The sequence below is a fragment of the Tachypleus tridentatus genome, chromosome 8 (genome assembly GCF_004210375.1).
Source record: "Tachypleus tridentatus isolate NWPU-2018 chromosome 8, ASM421037v1, whole genome shotgun sequence".
Lineage (NCBI taxonomy): Eukaryota > Metazoa > Arthropoda > Merostomata > Xiphosura > Limulidae > Tachypleus > Tachypleus tridentatus.
In genome coordinates, this window is record NC_134832.1 from 89,160,783 (window position 1) to 89,181,300 (window position 20,518).

The 20,518-nt window shown below is 35.1% G+C and overlaps 1 pseudogene across 1 annotated transcript in view; it reads left to right on the forward strand.

Moving 5' to 3' along the window:
* The window catches only part of LOC143222891 (protein trachealess-like), a 297,994-nt pseudogene that overhangs the window by 253,173 nt on the left and 24,303 nt on the right, over positions 1-20,518 (forward strand). The window contains exons 9-12 of the transcript XR_013012572.1: positions 1,095-1,288; positions 6,525-6,631; positions 6,846-6,992; positions 7,676-7,785. The product of XR_013012572.1 is annotated as a protein trachealess-like (transcript). The remainder of the gene's footprint in view (positions 1-1,094; positions 1,289-6,524; positions 6,632-6,845; positions 6,993-7,675; positions 7,786-20,518) is intronic.

A 20,518-nucleotide genomic window follows, 5' to 3' on the forward strand; every position in this document is an offset into this window, starting at 1 on the left:
TTTTATCCCACAGTACTCCGGCCTTTTTCAGGGCAATGTCCATGTATTGTCTTGATTTGCCTTTTTTTTTTTTCCTTTATCTGTTTATTATTTTTTCCTCTTTTATTTCATTTTTATTTTTGTACTTTTATTCCAATTTTATTATTGTTTTTTTTTTTTATATATATATATATATATTTCCTTTTTTCCATATATATATTTTTTTCCTTTTCCCATATATATATTTATCGGATAAATAAAATAATAATAATAATCAAATAAAATAAAAAGAAAAGGAAGAAAAAAGGAAAAATAAAACATAAAAAATAATACTAATACTAATTTTAAGCGTCTAGTGCATGGTGGTCAGCTTGATTTATATTTCTTAAATATATATTCATAGAAGAGAGGTACTTAGGACTATGTTCATTATGTACGTAGTATTTGTCGAAATCAAGCATTTAGCCACTTGATGTCAATTTTTATTAAAATAATTTGGTGCATTATGCAAGAGTCTTATGAACTAAATCTTTTACCAGAAAAAAAAAGAGTTCATAAAGTTGTAGAATTGTTTGTATTGTAAATTAATTAATTTTTATTAACGTTTGTGATATTTCATTAAGTAATTTGATATATTAATAAATAGTTTCATATTATAAAAAAATGCGCCTAAATATTTTTCAGTTAATGGTCAAATCATTTGAAGTTTCGAATTGCGTATATGTGTTTAGTTCATCTAATTGATACTGACCAGGATTTAAGAATGGAAGACATTATACATGTTTAAGTTCAAGAGTGTTGATATCGTCCCCGCTGGTACAGCGGTATATCTTCGGATTTACAACGCTAAAATCAGGGGTTCGATTCCTCTCGGTGGGCTGAGCAGATACCCCCTTTGTAGCTTTGCTATACGAAAAACAAACAAACAAAGACTTGATAATTTTTAGATGTTGTGGAGAAATCATGCCTTGAAAATCACAATTGTTTGATGGTATAGATTTATATCAAACATTATCACTAGATGGCGGTACTAATTCCTTTTAAATACGTTATTCATTAAATTGTGATGACTTTTTTAATATTCCGAAGCTTTAAAGTTTCTATTTTTTTAACAGGTTGTTTTAATTTTATGTCACTTTCGGCCACAATGCATATTTCCACATCACCGAAAGCAATGTCCAACTCTCCTTGGAATGGTAGCGTTGGCAATAGCACTTCCTCCTCCGTCTGTGCACGAAATACGTTTGGAGACTGGAATGTTTGTCACGAGGCTCTCTTTCGACTTTAAAATTGCTCATTGCGAACCAAGGTAGGCATACAAGGTACAATATAAATTATTGTAGCTTTCAGTCTAAAGAAAACCAATATTTATACCTCAGTTTACTACTTTAAATCACAATATTATTCCAGAGATCTTTGTATTATAAGCTTGAAATACGAATGTATATATTTTTCAGTAATACGACTTATCATGACTCATTTGAAACAGTACAAAAAGGAGCATTTAAATGACTTCATGAACGTTTACCTGAAATGTATGACAATAAATCAATAATTCTTTCGGTTTTAGTATCATTTGTCACAACTGTTGCGTTAAACGAAATATTTGTTGTTCAGAATGTTACACATCGCGGTCCCTAATGTTAAACTAATACACTAAAGGAAAGGCATTTGCTCAACAGAATTCGCCGCCAATTCATGGGATTTTTTTTTAGCTAATAACGTAACTTATTAGCACCCACAATCCCAAAGTGTGAACAGGCTTTTTGCAGCAATGAAACGTGAATCTTGAGTTCTTGGATTTTATGACTAAAAGATAGGCCACATCCAGATCACCTTAAATTAAATAAACTTATTCTGCAAAACGTAATCTCTGACATGAAGAACTGAAAACTGAATTTACTAGTTATATCGTGTCTCAACAGCCAATGGCATAAAATCTTATTCACTGGAGCTGTGTAAAATGTATATAAGCAGAAAGTGACATCAGCCTGTTTTAGTTCATAATGTTTATTTAAATTGGTTCGTGTATTTCATTGGAGAATGTTGTTCTTTGTGAAAGAAATCTGCACTTCTTTATATTCCTTTCTACATAAAAAGCATGCGTTTCATATTGATAATGAACGGGGTATATGGTCAAGTATCTATTTTGCCGAACGACGGATGATAAGTTTCAAGGTTCGAGTTACGATATGTTTTGCTAAAGACGCTACGCATGTTCATTTCTGTTATTTCGTTAAGAATAGGAGGTGGGGGCTACTGACGGGTTGTCTTTCCTCTCTGGCCATACGTTATAAATTAGAAATAGCTATTCCTGAACTTAGGAGTTTCTGATCTGGCTATTCAGCTTATGTGTTGCGTAAAATGTTGTTCGGGTGAAAAATACAAAAATATGACGATCATCCATAGTTTTGCTCTTTCGCAATGATATTCAAGCTAGAAAAATTAACTGTTTAAAATAACACGCCGACACAACCAGGGTTCAACAAGAAGCAATCGTTTAAACTGTAACAACATTTAGAATAAAATTTAACACTTACCATAAACAGTTAATATAAACGTACTTTAGCCAGGACTTATATTAATATTAGTAATTTTAAATAGTGGAACCAGGAGAACAAACCAGAAGAAAAAAAGGCCTAATTCCAAAAAATAACAAAAACACAATATATCAAAGTTAATTTTCTATATTAATAACAATATCGAGTGACAAACTGCAATAACTTACTAACTATCTTGTCAACATTTTCGTTTTGCTGCAACTGCGTAGGACGGTTAACATTTTCTTCAGTGTTAAGAAAATTTTCACTGTGAAAATAAACATATTTGTATGTATTAGATATATGACATTGCCCTTTAACCTGATCTGGGATTTATTGGTTCATATAATAATGCAGCAATATGCTTCGTAACTTCGAAACGTCCGTTTCACCTTGAAGTAAATTTGGCACTACTATTATTTACTACAAAAGGTAAAGTATGCGTTCTCAATAATACTAAATTACCTACTTTAAACGCGACTATTGTAGCTGTAGCCTTGTTGCTTATGATCCTTTTCAACGTTGTATCTCACATTCTGTACAATATCTTATAATATGATGTTTGCTCATCCATGGTTTTAAGTGCTGTTGGGTATTTCGTAGATCAGTCATATCAAGGAAGGACATGATATCTCGTTCCAGATAAAATTTGGCTGGTGTTTAACCTGTAGACTCATGAATGAAAGTTTTAATAGCTAGAGAAGTTCAATAAACGATTTTCCTAACATCGTTTTTTTTTCAATATAAGCAGATACCATTCTACCAATATTTCTGTTTACTCTTTCAATTATGTTAGAAGATGTTGATATAGAGTTGTAAACATATGTTTAATTTCAATATCTTAACAAGTTTCATCCATAAAATGAGACACAAATTATGGTCTATTATCGTATACAAAAGATTTTGGGATATCATATCTTTTCAAGCATTCATAATTAAATTTTCACAGTCGCCTTCGCGATTACTTATTTAAGAAATTATGATTCCTCACATTTACTGAAATAATTTATTACCACCAACAAATAACTATTCCTTGTACTAGATTTAGAATAAGCCACATAATGTCTACTCCTGTTATCTCAACAGGTTCCATTAGTTTAGTGTTTTGTATAAATCTTTTAGCTTACCGCTATTGCTCAAATTTACTGGTTTGACAAACAGGACATGACAAAAAAAATTAATGTCCTTTCTCGTACCAGGCCAATAACCACATCTGGATACTTTGTATACTGTTTTTCGCAACACCTAAAAGACATCCGCAGGATGACCATGCAGTTCGATTAACACCGTCAATCTCAACGTCCTGGAAATAACTGGTCTGAATTTACCATTGATACACTCATTTTTGTATCATAAAGAACATTAGTGTTCAACACACAGTGTTTAGATTCATACATGACTTTAGTTGTGACTTTGAATTGATTGTTTCTCAATTCAGCAATAACTGAAGTTTGGTTAATTATAAGTTAACTTGTGTTGGAAAATAACTGTGTTACTGTGTAAGTTAATGAATCTGATGCAGTAAGTTTGAAGCAGCCTGTATCAGTGTTAACAGAAAAGGTGGAAATGCTAACAGACGTGGTGACTGATTTACTAGCAAGAAAACTTAAGTGTCCTTCCCCTCAACCTCAACCCTCGAGAGTCCATTCCACTTACAAATTTGTGGTAAATTCATCGACTTATGTTACCGCAGTTAATATGTCACTCCTGCCTGTTGAGAAGTTCGACAATATTTCAGATTTTAATGTCTTGGAGTTTCTTAAGAGTTTAGAAAGACATATTTTATGTGTCAAGTACTAGAGAATAAATGGGTGGAATTGCACCTATTTGTTTGAGGGGAGGACAGTTGGAATGGTGAGAGTCTTTCGGACCAGAAATGGCTTTCTAACACTTGAGGGGGGGGGAGGATTTAAAGAGACCTTGACTAATTTGTACCCAGCGGTATTAGGTAATATGAACTGATAAAGGAATTCTTTAGTAAAAAAACATTCTGGTGCAGGGGAGTCAGTTGTGACGTTCATTTGGAAAACTGTGAAAACATATAAATTATCGAACCCTGAAGCTACAGAAAGAGAAATTGTGATGCGCAAAGACCTATGCAATTCTTTGCTTGTAATAAGATAGGAAATTTATTAATTATCCCATGAAACTAAAATATTTAAACATGTAACAAAGACACGAAGGACAGCAGTCGGGGAATTAGAGCAGGGATCAAGGACGGTTTTTTCATCACATGATAATAAAATTTTCCATTAACTATCTAACAACAACTACAATGGGTTCCCCACACTTAACCCTATAGAATTAAAGGTGTGAAAGTAGTATGTCGTAAAGATACTAGTTTGTAGTGTTGAGTACTAAATGGTAATATATGGTAACAGATAGGGAGGAATGGTTTAACAATTCAATTATAAACATGCAATAAAGGAAACATGACTAACTGTCAACCGCTAGGATATTTTGAATCAAATCTGTTGGTAACAAATAGCACTGTAGATCATTGTTTTATTGTCGTTAAATATTTGGCTGGATCTACATTTGACAAAACGAACAGCCCTAAATTTCTTCAAAAAAGTTGACACACTGAAAGCTGTTAATTAAAGTCTTCCCAACTCCTAGAAACTACAAAGAGTTAAATACATTCTTTGGTGTGTGTACCTGGTACAATAAACTCATTCTAAAATTTGAACTTTAATATCAGTTACAATGGGCTTATTTACTTTGTTTGTTTTTGAATTTCGCGCAAAACTACACGAGGGCTATCTGTGCTAATTATCTCTAATTTAGCAGTGTAAGACTAGAGAGAAGGCAGCTAGTCATCACCACCCACCGCCAACTCTTGGGCTACTCTTTTACCAACGAATAGTAGGATTGACTGTTACATTATAACGCCCCCACGGCTAAAAGGGCGAGTATGTTTGGTATAAAGAGGATTCGAGTCCGCGACCCTCAGATTACGAGTCGAATACCTTAACCAACTGGCCATGCCGGGCCCAGTTACAAAGGAAACGTATAAGGTGGAAATGGAGCCCTCAAGAGTGAGGATACATTCCAGAAATTAATGCAGGTTTTATGTGGATCCCCTGTTTTGTAACTTCGTCGAAAAGGTGAACACGACTTTTGTACACTGATACTTTAGGTTGGATTAGGAGCAGTTCTGTGTTAGAATGATGTTATAGCAGCTGCCAGTAGAACACTGAATTCTGCAACAAGAATTATACTACGGAGTTAAAATGTCTGTTTATAGTCTGGGCTGCAGACAATTTTAAGATATCCATAGATGGAAAACAATTTACAGCTATAACTGAACACGTTGCCTTTAAATAATTACAGACAGCTCTCAAGTTAACTGGTAGACTGGTAGGTTATTCGTTAAAATTTCAACACTTAACGTTTGGAATACTTCACAGAAAAGGAAGAATCAGAATAAGAAAAAGCTAATTATAAAAACAGAAACAAAAAATCTAATGTTCCAAAATCATTTTTGTATATTAATAACAATATCGAGCGACAAACAGCAATCCTTCATTGAATATATTGTTCACTAACTCAATTGTGATTCAGTTTGTGAATCTTATGGCAGGGTGATTATTCATTCCGTTAGGTCACGAGAGTACATCTCATATAATCATAAAGTTAAATAATTTTTTGCAACTTTAATAATATCTATAGGTCACCATAGTAAAAAACAAAATATAATTCGCTAGTTCACAAAATTATATATCCAACAGAAAGTAAATGTAACTTATTAACATTATAAGCAAACTTTCATAAAGCACAACTTGAATTATAGGACATATGAAAACCTGAACTCATTGTCTGCCATTTGATAATAATGGCTGTCATTCATCTGACATATGTATACATATATATGCTTTCTTTCCACTTGGTATATTATTTATAGACGTTTTTTTTTTCTTTTCTCTAGTAGACTTTACGCCCTCATTTGGAAACCTTCGTTCTTTAGTATTGAAGTGTTAATAAAGAATGTGTTTATTGTTCCAGGATAGCAGACATCCTAGACTTCACAGCCGAGGAGTTGGTTGGGAGAAACATGTATTCACTTTGTCATGGACAGGATGTTCAGCAACTCCGCAAGTGCCATGAGGACTGTACGTAATTTTCAAGGTTAAGAAATACTTGTAAACGATTTTTGAGCGGACGCAACCAGCACTAATTCTTTCTCCATAATTATAATGTTTTATCGTGAATCTGTTATGAATATTTGTATATAATATATTAATTTCTGTTTTAAGCATAAATTTGGATTATGAAAACGAACTGACAAGAAGTTCCAATTTATGTATGCGCTCTTTCACTTGACAGTAATTAACAAGGGACAGGTGATGAGTGGCTACTACCGTCTACTAAATAAAAAGGAGGCTTCACGTGGTTACAAACGTGTGCTACTGTCATCTTCAACAACAAGAACTCGGAGGACAAAAACATTATTTGTGTGAATTACGTTCTCAGGTAATGTAATTACGTCCTCAGGTAATTACATCCTCTTATATGTTATTTTTCAACTCTTATCTTATAATTCAACTTACCCAGCGTATGCTATAAACTTGTTCACATTGTGTAATATTATTGTATTTTATTTTTGATTATTTTAGTGCATGATATCACTCACAACAATGATTAACAGACTTAAATCTTACTCACATTGTGTATACAGTGTCAACATTTTAATAATAATCAATTTAGCTAAGATTGTTTCTTCTTCGATTGTTTGTTTGTTTGTTTTGGAATTTCGCACAAAGCTACTCGAGGGCTATCTGTGCTAGCCGTCCCTAATTTAGCAGTGTAAGACTAGAGGGAAGGCAGCTAGTCATCACCACCCACTGCCAACTCATGGGCTACTCTTTTACCAACGAATAGTGGGATTGACCGTCACATTATACGCCCTCACGGCTGGGAGGGCGAGTATGTTTAGCGCGACGCGGGCGCGAACCCGCGACCCTCGGATTACGAGTCGCACGCCTTACGCGCTTGGCCATATTCAGATGGCCTATTCAGATAGGCCATTCTTCTTTCTCGTGGAACAGTGCTTTGTGGTAAGTGAGAAAGCTGATGTAACTATTATTGTTTCATTACATACCCTACTAAACAATATGAAACTTTAATAATGGTCGATGTATCTATATTTATTACAGTTGTATACAGAATGAAACCTGTGTAATGGACTCCAATCAATTGACTCACTCAACAGACCTCCAGCCCGACGACTCCAGCTGTTCTGAAACAGACTCATCTGATAGAGAACGTAGGTTAACTCTATGTTGAACATAACTTTAGGTTCACATGTCTATCTTTTTCGTTAACTACACCAGACAGCATTTTAGTAACCAACCTTGTGAAACGAATCCAGTATGTGGAAAATTATAGAATTTTGGAATTGTATAAAGCGGTTTCCTGGAATATCATTGAATCACAATTATTATTTATACATGTAATATAACAGCCGACTGCTAAATATATGTAATGTAAATGATTTGTTGAGTTAACAACGCCATTAGCCTTTGTTTCTGTTTACTGCAAGTATTCATATCCTCAGAACTGGTAATTGGTATAGTACCGATAAGAACGTTAAGAACATATTTCAAGTGAGTAATATTCAGCCTCTAAATAATTCAGATAGACAAATGCTTTTATTCAGATTGGCCAGTGGTTTGTTTCAGATGTATCAGTGGTTTGATTCAGATAGACGAGGGCTTTTATTCAAAGAGACCAGTGTTTTTATTCAGATAGACAAGTGTTTTTGTTCCGCTAGACCAGTGTTTTTATTCAGATAGAATAGTGTTTTTATTCAGATAGACAAGTGTTTTTGTTCCGCTAGACCAGTGTTTTTATTCAGATAGAATAGTGTTTTTATTCAGATAGACTAGTGTTTTTATTCAGATAGACCAGAGCTTTCATTCAGATCGACCATTGTTTATATTCAGATAGACCAGTGTTTTTATTCAGATAGGCTAGCGTTTTTATTCAAATAGGCTAGTGTTTTTGTTCAGATAAAGCAGGGCTCTGATTCAGATAGACCAGTGTTTCTCTTCAGATAGACTAGTGTTTTCATTCAGATACAGTAGTATTTCTGTTCAGATAGACCAGTGGTTTGATTCAAATAGACCAGTGTTCTTTTTCAGATAGACCAAGGCTTTCATTCAAATACACCGTGTTTTTGTTCAGATAGAGCTGGGCTTTGATTCAGCTAGACCAGTACTTTGATTCAGATGGACCAGTGATTTTATTCAGATAGACTAGTGTTTTTATTCAGATAGACCAGAGCTTTCATTCAGATAGACCAGTGTTTTTAATTCAGATAGACCAGGGCTTTGACTCAGATAGACCAGTGTTTTTATTCAGATAGACTGGTGTTTTTTTTCAAATAGACTAGTGTTTTTATTCAGATAGACTAGTGTTTTTGTTCAGATGGAGCTGGGCTTTGATTCAGCTAGACCAGTACTTTGATTCAGATGGACCAGTGGTTTGATTCAGATAGACCATGGCTTTTATTCAGATGGACCAGTTGTTTGATTCAGATAGACTTGTGTTTTAAATCAGATAGACTAGTGTTTTTTGTTCAGATAGACTCAGGCTTTAATTCAAATACACCAGTGTTTTTATTCAGCTAGACCAGTGGTTTCATTCAGATAGACCAGTACTTTGATTCATATGGACCAGTGGTTTGATTCAGATAGACTAGTGTTTTTATTCAGATAAACCAGTGGTTTGATTCAGATGGACCAGTGGTTTGATTCAAATAAACTAGTGTTTTTATTCAGATAGACTGGTGTTTTTATTCAAATAGACTAGTGTTTTTGTTCAGATAGAGCTGGGCTTTGATTCAGATAGACCAGTACTTTGATTCAGATGGACAAGTGGTTTCATTCAGATAGACCAGTGCTTTTATTCAGATGGACAAGTGGTTTCATTCAGATAGACCAGTGCTTTTATTCAGATGGATCAGCACTTTCATTCAGATGGCGCAGCACTTTGATTCAGATGGACTAGTGTTTTGATTCAGATGAATCAGTGGTTTGATTCAGATGGATCATTGGTTTCATTTAGATAGACTAGTGTTTTTGTTCAGATAGACTGGGGCTTTCATTCAAATGGACCAGTACTTTGATTCAGATGGACCAGTGGTTTCATTCAGATAGACTAGTGTTTTTGTTCAGATAGAGTAAGGGTTTGATTCAGCTAGATCAGTACTTTAATTCAGATGGACCAGTGGTTTGATTCAGATGGACCAATGGTTTGATTCAAATAGACTAGTGTTTTTTCTTCAGATAGACTAGTGTTTTTGTTCAGATAGACCAGGGTTTTTATTCTGATGGATCAGTAACTTGATTCAGATGAACCAGTAGTTTCATTCAGATGAACCAATACTTTGATTCAGAAGGACCAATATTTTTATTCAGATAGACTAGTGTTTCTGTTCAGATAGACCAGGGGTTTTATTGAAATAGACTAGTGTTTTTATTCAGTTAGAATAGTGTATTTATTTAGAAAGAGCTGGTCTTTCATTTTGTTAGACTTGTGTTTTTATTCAGATAGACCAGTGTTTTTTATTCAGATAGATCAGTGTTTTCATTCAGATAGACCAGCGTTTTTCTTTAGATACACTAGTGTTTTTGTTCTGATAGACCAGGGCTTTGATACAGATAGACCAATACTTTAATTCAGATGGATCAGTGGTTTGATTAAGATAGACCAGTGGTTTGATTCAATTGACCAGTACTTTGATTCATATGGACCATTGGTTTGATTGATATAGACCAGTGGTTTGATTCAGATGGACCAGTGGTTTCACTCACATAGACTAGTGTTTTTGTCCAGAAAGAACATGGGTTTGATTCAGATACGCTAGTACTTTCATTCAGATGGACCAGTGGTTTGATTCAGATAGACCAGTACTTTGATTCAGATGGACCAGTGGTTTGATTCAAATAGACTAGTGTTTTTGTTCAGATAGACCATGGCTTTGATTCAGATAGACTAGTGGTTTTGTTCAGATCTGGTGGGGCTTTGCTTCAGATAGAGCAGTGTTTTTATTCAGATAGACTAGTGTTTTTCTTCAAATAGACTAGTGTTTTTGTTCACATGGTCCAGGGTTTTGATTTTGGTGGACCAGTACCTTGTTTTAGATGAATCAGTGATTTCATTCAGATAGACAGGTACTTTGATTCAGATGGACCAATATTTTTATTCAGATAGACTAGTGTTTCTGTTCAGATAGACTAGTGTTTTTGTTCAGATGGAGCAGGGCTTTTATTCAGATAGACTAGTGTTTTTATTCAGTTAGACTAGTGTATTTATTTAGAAAGAGCTGGTCTTTGATTTAGCTAGACTTGTGTTTTCATTCAGATAGACCAGTGTTTTCCTTTAGATACACTAGTGATTTTGTTCAGATAGACCAGGGCTTTGATACAAACAGACCAGGACTTTGATTCAGATAGACCAGTATTTTGATTGAGACAGACCAGCATTTTGATTCAGATAGACCAGTACTTTAATTCCGATAAACTATTGTTTTTGCTCAAATAGACCAGAGTTTTGATTCTGATAGTCTAGTACTTTAATTCAGAAGATCAGTACTTCGATTCAGATGAACCAGTGGTTTCATTCAGATAGACCAGTGGTTTGATTCAGATGGACCAGTGATTTGATTCAGATAGACCAGCACTTTGATTCAGATGGAACAGTGGTTTGATTCAAATAGACTAGTGTTTTTGTTCAGATAGACCATGGCTTTGATTCAGATAGACTACTGGTTTTGTTCAGATAGAGTGGGGCTTTGCTTCAGATAGACCAGTGTTTTTATTCAGATAGGCCAGTGGTTTTATTCAGATGAATCAGTGGTTTGATTCAGATGGATCATTGGTTTCACTTAGATAGACTAGTGTTTTTGTTCAGATAGACCTGGGCTTTCATTCAAATGGACCAGTGCTTTGATTCATATGGACCAGTGGTTTGATTCAGATAGACTAGTGTTTTTGTTCAGATAGAGCAAGGGTTTGATTCAGCTAGATCAGTACTTTGATTCAGATGGACCAGTGGTTTGATTCAGATGACCAGTACTTTGATTCAGATGGACCAATGGTTTGATTCAAATAGACTAGTGTTTTTATTCAGATAGACTAGTGTTTTTTGTTCAGATAGACTAGGGTTTTTATTCTGATGGATCAGTAACTTGATTCAGATGAACCAGTGGTTTCTTTCAGATGAACCAGTAGTTTCATTCAGATGAACCAGTACTTTGATTCAGATGGACCAATATTTTTATTCAGATATACTTGTGTTTCTGTTAAGATAGACCAGGGCTTTTATTGAGATAAACTAGTGTTTTTATTCAGTTAGAATAGTGTATTTATTTAGAAAGAGCTGGTCTTTGATTTAGCTAGACTTGTGTTTTCATTCAGATAGACCAGTGTTTTCCTTTAGATACACTAGTGTTTTTGTTCTGATAGACCAGGGCTTTGATTCAGATAGACTAGTGATTTTGTTCAGATAGACCAGGGCTTTGATACAAATAGACCAGGACTTTGATTCAGATAGACCAGTATTTTGATTGAGACAGACCAGCATTTTGATTCAGATAGACCAGTATTTTAATTCCGAAAGACTATTGTTTTTGCTCAAATAGACCAGAGTTTTGATTCAGATAGTCTAGTACTTTAATTCAGAAGACCAGTACTTCGATTCAGATGAACCAGTGGTTTGATTGAGATAGACTAGTGTTATTGTTCAGATAGAGCTAGGCTTTGATTCAGCTAGACCAGTACTTTGATTCAGATGGACAAGTAGTTTGATTCAGATAGACCAGTACTTTGATTCAGATGAACCAGTGGTTTCATTCAGATAGACCAGTACTTTGATTCAGATGGACCAGTACTTTGATTCAGATGGACCTGTGGTTTGATTCAAATAGACTAGTGTTTTTGTTCAGATGGACCAGGGTTTTGATTTTGGTGGACCAGTACCTTGTTTTAGATGAATCAGTGATTTCATTCAGATAGACAGGTACTTTGATTCAGATGGACCAATATTTTTATTCAGATGGACTAGTGTTTCTGTTCAGATAGAGTAAGGGTTTGATTCAGCTAGATCAGTACTTTAATTCAGATGGACCAGTGGTTTGATTCAGATGGACCAATGGTTTGATTCAAATAGACTAGTGTTTTTATTCAGATACAGTAGTATTTCTGTTCAGATAGACCAGTGGTTTGATTCAAATAGACCAGTGTTCTTTTTCAGATAGACCAAGGCTTTCATTCAAATACACCGTGTTTTTGTTCAGATAGAGCTGGGCTTTGATTCAGCTAGACCAGTACTTTGATTGAGATGGACCAGTGATTTTATTCAGATAGACTAGTGTTTTTATTCAGATAGACCAGAGCTTTCATTCAGATAGACCAGTGTTTTTAATTCAGATAGACCAGGGCTTTGACTCAGATAGACCAGTGTTTTTATTCAGATAGACTGGTGTTTTTTTTCAAATAGACTAGTGTTTTTATTCAGATAGACTAGTGTTTTTGTTCAGATGGAGCTGGGCTTTGATTCAGCTAGACCAGTACTTTGATTCAGATGGACCAGTGGTTTGATTCAGATAGACCATGGCTTTTATTCAGATGGACCAGTTGTTTGATTCAGATAGACTTGTGTTTCTGTTGAGATAGACTAGTGTTTTTTGTTCAGATAGACTCAGGCTTTAATTCAAATACACCAGTGTTTTTATTCAGCTAGACCAGTGGTTTCATTCAGATAGACCAGTACTTTGATTCATATGGACCAGTGGTTTGATTCAGATAGACTAGTGTTTTTATTCAGATAAACCAGTGGTTTGATTCAGATGGACCAGTGGTTTGATTCAAATAAACTAGTGTTTTTATTCAGATAGACTGGTGTTTTTATTCAAATAGACTAGTGTTTTTGTTCAGATAGAGCTGGGCTTTGATTCAGATAGACCAGTACTTTGATTCAGATGGACAAGTGGTTTCATTCAGATAGACCAGTGCTTTTATTCAGATGGACAAGTGGTCTCATTCAGATAGACCAGTGCTTTTATTCAGATGGATCAGCACTTTCATTCAGATGGACCAGCACTTTGATTCAGATGGACTAGTGTTTTGATTCAGATGAATCAGTGGTTTGATTCAGATGGATCATTGGTTTCATTTAGATAGACTAGTGTTTTTGTTCAGATAGACTGGGGCTTTCATTCAAATGGACCAGTACTTTGATTCAGATGGACCAGTGGTTTCATTCAGATAGACTAGTGTTTTTGTTCAGATAGAGTAAGGGTTTGATTCAGCTAGATCAGTACTTTAATTCAGATGGACCAGTGGTTTGATTCAGATGGACCAATGGTTTGATTCAAATAGACTAGTGTTTTTATTCAGATAGACTAGTGTTTTTGTTCAGATAGACCAGGGTTTTTATTCTGATGGATCAGTAACTTGATTCAGATGAACCAGTAGTTTCATTCAGATGAACCAATACTTTGATTCAGAAGGACCAATATTTTTATTCAGATAGACTAGTGTTTCTGTTCAGATAGACCAGGGGTTTTATTGAAATAGACTAGTGTTTTTATTCAGTTAGAATAGTGTATTTATTTAGAAAGAGCTGGTCTTTCATTTTGTTAGACTTGTGTTTTTATTCAGATAGACCAGTGTTTTTATTCAGATAGATCAGTGTTTTCATTCAGATAGACCAGCGTTTTTCTTTAGATACACTAGTGTTTTTGTTCTGATAGACCAGGGCTTTGATACAGATAGACCAATACTTTAATTCAGATGGATCAGTGGTTTGATTAAGATAGACCAGTGGTTTGATTCAATTGACCAGTACTTTGATTCATATGGACCATTGGTTTGATTGATATAGACCAGTGGTTTGATTCAGATGGACCAGTGGTTTCACTCACATAGACTAGTGTTTTTGTCCAGAAAGAACATGGGTTTGATTCAGATACGCTAGTACTTTCATTCAGATGGACCAGTGGTTTGATTCAGATAGACCAGTACTTTGATTCAGATGGACCAGTGGTTTGATTCAAATAGACTAGTGTTTTTGTTCAGATAGACCATGGCTTTGATTCAGATAGACTAGTGGTTTTGTTCAGATCTGGTGGGGCTTTGCTTCAGATAGAGCAGTGTTTTTATTCAGATAGACTAGTGTTTTTTTTCTTCAAATAGACTAGTGTTTTTTGTTCAGATGGTCCAGGGTTTTGATTTTGGTGGACCAGTACCTTGTTTTAGATGAATCAGTGATTTCATTCAGATAGACAGGTACTTTGATTCAGATGGACCAATATTTTTATTCAGATAGACTAGTGTTTCTGTTCAGATAGACTAGTGTTTTTGTTCAGATGGAGCAGGGCTTTTATTCAGATAGACTAGTGTTTTTATTCAGTTAGACTAGTGTATTTATTTAGAAAGAGCTGGTCTTTGATTTAGCTAGACTTGTGTTTTCATTCAGATAGACCAGTGTTTTCCTTTAGATACACTAGTGATTTTGTTCAGATAGACCAGGGCTTTGATACAAACAGACCAGGACTTTGATTCAGATAGACCAGTATTTTGATTGAGACAGACCAGCATTTTGATTCAGATAGACCAGTACTTTAATTCCGATAAACTATTGTTTTGCTCAAATAGACCAGAGTTTTGATTCTGATAGTCTAGTACTTTAATTCAGAAGATCAGTACTTCGATTCAGATGAACCAGTGGTTTCATTCAGATAGACCAGTGGTTTGATTCAGATGGACCAGTGATTTGATTCAGATAGACCAGCACTTTGATTCAGATGGAACAGTGGTTTGATTCAAATAGACTAGTGTTTTTGTTCAGATAGACCATGGCTTTGATTCAGATAGACTACTGGTTTTGTTCAGATAGAGTGGGGCTTTGCTTCAGATAGACCAGTGTTTTTATTCAGATAGGCCAGTGGTTTTATTCAGATGAATCAGTGGTTTGATTCAGATGGATCATTGGTTTCACTTAGATAGACTAGTGTTTTTGTTCAGATAGACCTGGGCTTTCATTCAAATGGACCAGTGCTTTGATTCATATGGACCAGTGGTTTGATTCAGATAGACTAGTGTTTTTGTTCAGATAGAGCAAGGGTTTGATTCAGCTAGATCAGTACTTTGATTCAGATGGACCAGTGGTTTGATTCAGATGACCAGTACTTTGATTCAGATGGACCAATGGTTTGATTCAAATAGACTAGTGTTTTTATTCAGATAGACTAGTGTTTTTGTTCAGATAGACTAGGGTTTTTATTCTGATGGATCAGTAACTTGATTCAGATGAACCAGTGGTTTCTTTCAGATGAACCAGTACTTTGATTCAGATGGACCAATATTTTTATTCAGATATACTTGTGTTTCTGTTAAGATAGACCAGGGCTTTTATTGAGATAAACTAGTGTTTTTATTCAGTTAGAATAGTGTATTTATTTAGAAAGAGCTGGTCTTTGATTTAGCTAGACTTGTGTTTTCATTCAGATAGACCAGTGTTTTCCTTTAGATACACTAGTGTTTTTGTTCTGATAGACCAGGGCTTTGATTCAGATAGACTAGTGATTTTGTTCAGATAGACCAGGGCTTTGATACAAATAGACCAGGACTTTGATTCAGATAGACCAGTATTTTGATTGAGACAGACCAGCATTTTGATTCAGATAGACCAGTATTTTAATTCCGGAAAGACTATGTTTTTGCTCAAATAGACCAGAGTTTTGATTCAGATAGTCTAGTACTTTAATTCAGAAGACCAGTACTTCGATTCAGATGAACCAGTGGTTTGATTGAGATAGACTAGTATTATTGTTCAGATAGAGCTAGGCTTTGATTCAGATAGACCAGTACTTTGATTCAGATGGACAAGTAGTTTGATTCAGATAGACCAGTACTTTGATTCAGATGAACCAGTGGTTTCATTCAGATAGACCAGTACTTTGATTCAGATGGACCAGTACTTTGATTCAGATGGACCTGTGGTTTGATTCAAATAGACTAGTGTTTTTGTTCAGATGGACCAGGGTTTTGATTTTGGTGGACCAGTACCTTGTTTTAGATGAATCAGTGATTTCATTCAGATAGACAGGTACTTTGATTCAGATGGACCAATATTTTTATTCAGATAGACTAGTGTTTCTGTTCAGATAGAGTAGTAGGGTTTGATTCAGATAGATCAGTACTTTAATTCAGATGGACCAGTGGTTTGATTCAGATGGACCAATGGTTTGATTCAAATAGACTAGTGTTTTTATTCAGATAGACTAGTGTTTTTGTTCAGATAGACCAGTGGTTTGATTCAAATAGACCAGTGTTCTTTTTCAGATAGACCAAGGCTTTCATTCAAATACACCGTGTTTTTGTTCAGATAGAGCTGGGCTTTGATTCAGCTAGACCAGTACTTTGATTGAGATGGACCAGTGATTTTATTCAGATAGACTAGTGTTTTTATTCAGATAGACCAGAGCTTTCATTCAGATAGACCAGTGTTTTTTAATTCAGATAGACCAGGGCTTTGACTCAGATAGACCAGTGTTTTTATTCAGATAGACTGGTGTTTTTTTTTCAAATAGACTAGTGTTTTTTATTCAGATAGACTAGTGTTTTTGTTCAGATGGAGCTGGGCTTTGATTCAGCTAGACCAGTACTTTGATTCAGATGGACCAGTGGTTTGATTCAGATAGACCATGGCTTTTATTCAGATGGACCAGTTGTTTGATTCAGATAGACTTGTGTTTCTGTTGAGATAGACTAGTGTTTTTTGTTCAGATAGACTCAGGCTTTAATTCAAATACACCAGTGTTTTTATTCAGCTAGACCAGTGGTTTCATTCAGATAGACCAGTACTTTGATTCAGATGGACCAGTGGTTTGATTCAGATAGACTAGTGTTTTTATTCAGATAAACCAGTGGTTTGATTCAGATGGACCAGTGGTTTGATTCAAATAAACTAGTGTTTTTATTCAGATAGACTGTGTGTTTTATTCAAATAGACTAGTGTTTTTGTTCAGATAGAGCTGGGCTTTGATTCAGATAGACCAGTACTTTGATTCAGATGGACAAGTGGTTTCATTCAGATAGACCAGTGCTTTTATTCAGATGGACAAGTGGTCTCATTCAGATAGACCAGTGCTTTTATTCAGATGGATCAGCACTTTCATTCAGATGGCGCAGCACTTTGATTCAGATGGACTAGTGTTTTGATTCAGATGAATCAGTGGTTTGATTCAGATGGATCATTGGTTTCATTTAGATAGACTAGTGTTTTTGTTCAGATAGACTGGGGCTTTCATTCAAATGGACCAGTACTTTGATTCAGATGGACCAGTGGTTTCATTCAGATAGACTAGTGTTTTTGTTCAGATAGAGTAAGGGTTTGATTCAGCTAGATCAGTACTTTAATTCAGATGGACCAGTGGTTTGATTCAGATGGACCAATGGTTTGATTCAAATAGACTAGTGTTTTTATTCAGATACAGTAGTATTTCTGTTCAGATAGACCAGTGGTTTGATTCAAATAGACCAGTGTTCTTTTTCAGATAGACCAAGGCTTTCATTCAAATACACCGTGTTTTTGTTCAGATAGAGCTGGGCTTTGATTCAGCTAGACCAGTACTTTGATTGAGATGGACCAGTGATTTTATTCAGATAGACTAGTGTTTTTATTCAGATAGACCAGAGCTTTCATTCAGATAGACCAGTGTTTTTAATTCAGATAGACCAGGGCTTTGACTCAGATAGACCAGTGTTTTTATTCAGATAGACTGGTGTTTTTTTTCAAATAGACTAGTGTTTTTATTCAGATAGACTAGTGTTTTTGTTCAGATGGAGCTGGGCTTTGATTCAGCTAGACCAGTACTTTGATTCAGATGGACCAGTGGTTTGATTCAGATAGACCATGGCTTTTATTCAGATGGACCAGTTGTTTGATTCAGATAGACTTGTGTTTCTGTTGAGATAGACTAGTGTTTTTTGTTCAGATAGACTCAGGCTTTAATTCAAATACACCAGTGTTTTTATTCAGATAGACCAGTGGTTTCATTCAGATAGACCAGTACTTTGATTCATATGGACCAGTGGTTTGATTCAGATAGACTAGTGTTTTTATTCAGATAAACCAGTGGTTTGATTCAGATGGACCAGTGGTTTGATTCAAATAAACTAGTGTTTTTATTCAGATAGACTGGTGTTTTTATTCAAATAGACTAGTGTTTTTGTTCAGATAGAGCTGGGCTTTGATTCAGATAGACCAGTACTTTGATTCAGATGGACAAGTGGTTTCATTCAGATAGACCAGTGCTTTTATTCAGATGGACAAGTGGTTTCATTCAGATAGACCAGTGCTTTTATTCAGATGGATCAGCACTTTCATTCAGATGGCGCAGCACTTTGATTCAGATGGACTAGTGTTTTGATTCAGATGAATCAGTGGTTTGATTCAGATGGATCATTGGTTTCATTTAGATAGACTAGTGTTTTTGTTCAGATAGACTGGGGCTTTCATTCAAATGGACCAGTACTTTGATTCAGATGGACCAGTGGTTTCATTCAGATAGACTAGTGTTTTTGTTCAGATAGAGTAAGGGTTTGATTCAGCTAGATCAGTACTTTAATTCAGATGGACCAATGGTTTGATTCAAATAGACTAGTGTTTTTATTCAGATAGACTAGTGTTTTTGTTCAGATAGACCAGGGTTTTTATTCTGATGGATCAGTAACTTGATTCAGATGAACCAGTAGTTTCATTCAGATGAACCAATACTTTGATTCAGAAGGACCAATATTTTTATTCAGATAGACTAGTGTTTCTGTTCAGATAGACCAGGGTTTTATTGAAATAGACTAGTGTTTTTATTCAGTTAGAATAGTGTATTTATTTAGAAAGAGCTGGTCTTTCATTTTGTTAGACTTGTGTTTTTATTCAGATAGACCAGTGTTTTTATTCAGATAGATCAGTGTTTTCATTCAGATAGACCAGCGTTTTTCTTTAGATACACTAGTGTTTTTGTTCTGATAGACCAGGGCTTTGATACAGATAGACCAATACTTTAATTCAGATGGATCAGTGGTTTGATTCAATTGACCAGTACTTTGATTCATATGGACCATTGGTTTGATTGATATAGACCAGTGGTTTGATTCAGATGGACCAGTGGTTTCACTCACATAGACTAGTGTTTTTGTCCAGAAAGAACATGGGTTTGATTCAGATACGCTAGTACTTTCATTCAGATGGACCAGTGGTTTGATTCAGATAGACCAGTACTTTGATTCAGATGGACCAGTGGTTTGATTCAAATAGACTAGTGTTTTTGTTCAGATAGACCATGGCTTTGATTCAGATAGACTAGTGGTTTTGTTCAGATATAGTGGGGCTTTGCTTCAGATAGAGCAGTGTTTTTATTCATTGTAGACTAGTGTTTTCTTCAAATAGACTAGTGTTTTTTGTTCACATGGTCCAGGGTTTTGATTTTGGTGGACCAGTACCTTGTTTTAGATGAATCAGTGATTTCATTCAGATAGACAGGTACTTTGATTCAGATGGACCAATATTTTTATTCAGATAGACTAGTGTTTTTGTTCAGATGGAGCAGGGCTTTTATTCAGATAGACTAGTGTTTTTATTCAGTTAGACTAGTGTATTTATTTAGAAAGAGCTGGTCTTTGATTTAGCTAGACTTGTGTTTTCATTCAGATAGACCAGTGTTTTCCTTTAGATACACTAGTGATTTTGTTCAGATAGACCAGGGCTTTGATACAAACAGACCAGGACTTTGATTCAGATAGACCAGTATTTTGATTGAGACAGACCAGCATTTTGATTCAGATAGACCAGTACTTTAATTCCGATAAACTATTGTTTTTGCTCAAATAGACCAGAGTTTTGATTCTGATAGTCTAGTACTTTAATTCAGAAGATCAGTACTTCGATTCAGATGAACCAGTGGTTTCATTCAGATAGACCAGTGGTTT